This window comes from Neophocaena asiaeorientalis, unplaced genomic scaffold, assembly GCF_003031525.2.
Source record: "Neophocaena asiaeorientalis asiaeorientalis breed wild unplaced genomic scaffold, Neophocaena_asiaeorientalis_V1.1 scaffold52, whole genome shotgun sequence".
NCBI classification, from domain to species: Eukaryota; Metazoa; Chordata; class Mammalia; order Artiodactyla; family Phocoenidae; genus Neophocaena; species Neophocaena asiaeorientalis.
The window spans coordinates 186,417-189,959 of record NW_020173927.1 but is presented as its reverse complement, the minus strand read 5'-3'; the positions used below and the strand labels follow the sequence as shown (position 1 = coordinate 189,959).

The window sequence follows — 3,543 nt, the reverse complement described above, 5'->3', positions numbered from 1 at the left end:
GGGGACCTAGGGAGAGGCGGGGGGCGGCATAAAGGGCCGGAGGCAGCGCGGGCGGAGACCCGAGATGTGGCGCGTCCACTCCGCCGGCCTCAGCTCCAGGTACGTGCGCGTCCCCCGGCTGAATCCGGCCGTGTGATGAGAGCGGGGGCAGGGGCCGCGGGGTCCTCCCGACTCCGACTCTGTGATTTTGTTCTTTCTGTGCGACATCCTCCTGCGCGCTCTGAGCTGGAAACTTCTTAAAGACCGAGGGAGTTGCTGCGGGTTCTTGGAGGAGCGATTTGGGGGTGCGCCTCCCGGCTAGATCGGCTCAGTTTCAGCAGAGTTGAGTTAGAGAAACGAACAGATGCAGCGAACCAGGGAGGCAGGTTAGGGGGCCCAGGTGGCCACGCTGAGCCAGAGAGGGGGCCCCCAGATGGACAAAGTCATCTCGACCAATTATGGGGCAAATGTTATTGATACTTGCTGCCCTTTTGCCGAAGCTTTCGCCTTTATCGAGCGAGTGCTCAGGTGAAAAGATTCTTAATTGGAAAGTAGAGTACCTTTCAAGATTCCTGGAATTTGTTGCAAAATTTGTTGATACTCTGTTGCAAAACTTCGGTAGGGAAAGCTGCAGGGCCGCTCCTGACCCTTTCCTTCTGGATGGGGGTGGGGAACAGTCTCTCTGGGCCCTTTTTTCTCCATCTGGGCCTCAAAGGGTGGCTTTCAAGTTTCCGTTGCGTAAGGAAACTCATGAACGTCCCCACCACGACCCTCTTACCGCAGTGACAATGGAAAGCTCTACGGCCCACATTCACACAGCCGCTCCAGGGCCAGTGGCCGGGTCTTGGGATTCCCGATAGTGGGAGTGGCCCAGCGTGCCCAAGACTGTGCCCTTGAGTTCAGCTACAAGACAAAGAACCCATCTCTAGCTACAAGGTGCCATGGCTCCCGCTGTAGCCACGCAGATCCAAGAGAAAACCAATCGGAAAACGAATTGACATTGATTTGTCTTTAGTTTCTAGAAATATTTTTTTTAATAAAAGAATTAAATGAAAGTAGTTCCGCAGGTTTCCATGAAAGCTCAGCCCAGCCTCAGAACTCCAGTCTCTGTAGCGCTGGTGATGGAGCTGCTGTGGGTACTCAAGGCCTCACTCGGATTTCCTTTAAGACGTCCGGAGGAAATGTCAGTAGCTGGGCGGGTCTCGGAGGTGCATTCTTCCTTGGGTTGTGCTGGGAGCGCTCAGCCTGGTGCCTGGCAGCTGCCAGGCTCCTGGGGCCTTAATGAAAAGCTTAACAGGCCTCCTTATGTGCTTGACACGTGGGGCACTAGCTCCATTCCCGACATTCCGATTCTCCTGTCTACGTGGCACAGAGGCCCAGGAGCGCTCCCCCCGGAGGAGGAGGCTGGCCAAGGTCTAGCCGGACTGCTCTGTCCCTGGGGAGGTGGGAAGGGGAGGGAGGACACTGCCCTACACCTGACCTTGCAACCCTTGGGTGGATATGCCGACCTTGTATCCTCCAGATGCCAGGGCAAAGGGAGAAAGAAACTAGAACCCAAATGTGTTTAACTACTCCTTGTTCTTTGCCCCTCAACACTACAGTTAAAGGCGTTTAAAAAAAAAAAATTCTCTGCATATAGAGAGCTAAGCAGTGGGAAGGAAGTAGCTATCTACTCCATAACCCAGGAGGGCTAGTAACATTTAATTCAATAAGTTATGTAACTTTATGTGTATGTTTGGGGGGGTCGATTTTACAGGTACTTTACAGACTATACCAAAGCATTATTAAAATATGTATTTTTAGTGATAATGAATTACAAATGCATTAATAATAAAAATAAGGAATGGGAGAAACCAAATAATAATTTAGGGTGCATCCTTAGTTTTAAAGCAAAATGGAACTAAACTGAAGTCATGACTTTGCCTTGTGACCTGGAGAAAGTTCCTGAACTTTTCGGAGGTATAGTTTCTTCATCAGGAGCTTAAACAAACCTGATGTCACATAGGTCCTTTGTAAACATTAAAGGAAAAAGAAAGTGACATAAGTGAAATACTCACCCAGGGCCTAACACAGAAGTAGGCTCTCTACAACAAAAATTATTTAAAAGAATCCACAGGTGTTTCCTTTTTCCAAATGCAATTTCTGGGATTTTTCCTTAGAACTACTCACTGAAGAAATTCTGGCGTTAAGCTGCTACACGTCACAGTCAAAAATGGAGGTGATCATTTCAAAACAAAACTGTTTAGTTCTCTTCCTTTAAAAATGAAATCATAGCTTTCCCTAAACTGTGTTAGGTAAGCCATGCAGTTAATGTAAAAGAATGAGAAATCCAACCAAACACGTGGTGGAAATGATGAATTCTGGGGCGCTGATTCATGTGATTTGAAAAACGCCATCCATTTCCTGATTCACCTCCGTTTCTGGGTGGAACTATGAAGGATCTCTTATGTCTCTGAAATAAGTAATTGATTTTGTCTTGTCTTTTCTTCCCTCCCTTGTGCTTGAATTCCAGCCACATGGTTAAACTGCCAACTTAGAGGAGAGAAGCTGGGAGGGAGCTGCAGAGAACATCATCCGGAAGAGATCATGATGCTGCTATGGGTCACAAGTGACCTTAAAGGGAAACCTTGCTGTTTGTGATCCTTACAATGCGATGAGATTATATTAATATCATGAAAAACTTCAGCCCAGAAGTTGTGACTCTAGACGTTTACATCGTAACTGGATTTTCCTACCAATGAGGCGGGAACACGTTACAATCGCCATCAACATATGTTCTCTTTTCACCCCTGTTTTCCTTCTTTTAGATCCATGGCATTTAAGAATTGGAACAACTGCTGGATCATCTGATCAACCCCATCAGGTTTTTTTCTTAAAATGGCCAAACATTGATAAAAAGATATCTGTTTGAGCATCGCTAAAATTGTGCGATGCTGCTTTTTGTTCAGCAATTTTAAGTATTTGGAAGACCCATGATTAAGGTTGCAGGTGACATTGGGATGCTCCCCAGAATTTTTACAGATGAAGAATCACCGAGAAAGGAGAGTTCAGGGAGTCATCAGCTCCTACTCACATCCCTTGAGCTTCCCCAGAAACTCTTTAGGTTTTTTTAACCCAAGAAACACTCACTCCCCTTTTAATGTAGCAGCCCACTCCCCTGGCAGAGGTAAGCAGACCAGTTTTATTCCAAAAAAGCAGCCCAGGAACTAGGATAGAATGGAAAAAATAGTTATGACACATCTGAGCATGGGCATGGGATAAAGTGCAATTTCCTGGACCTTAAATGCAAGGACCAGGTCAACCACGTGGGCACCAGCACTCTGCCAGTCTTTGCACTGGACATTCCATCGTGTCCCCTTCTCTGAAGTCTCAGTTTCCACCCAAGTCCATCCAGGGCCTGCTTCAAGCTTCCCACGTCTGGTCAGGTGAACATGCTTTGCCACTGCTGGTTGTTCCGTGCAGGTTAGCACAGAGTAACCTGGCCCTCGCCCCATCCAGGTGAGCTCTCTTGATCTCACTTCACGGGTGAAAACCACCTTCCCAGATGTCACAGCCACGTTCCAG

At 47.6% G+C, this 3,543-nt stretch overlaps 1 non-coding gene across 1 annotated transcript; it reads left to right on the top strand.

Moving 5' to 3' along the window:
• Window positions 1-2,322: 2,322 nt before the first annotated feature.
• LOC112404534 (small nucleolar RNA SNORD123) lies at window positions 2,323-2,392 on the top strand. The gene has a single exon (XR_003004114.1). It is a non-coding gene; the product is annotated as a small nucleolar RNA SNORD123 (small nucleolar RNA).
• The last annotated feature ends 1,151 nt before the right edge of the window (window positions 2,393-3,543 follow it).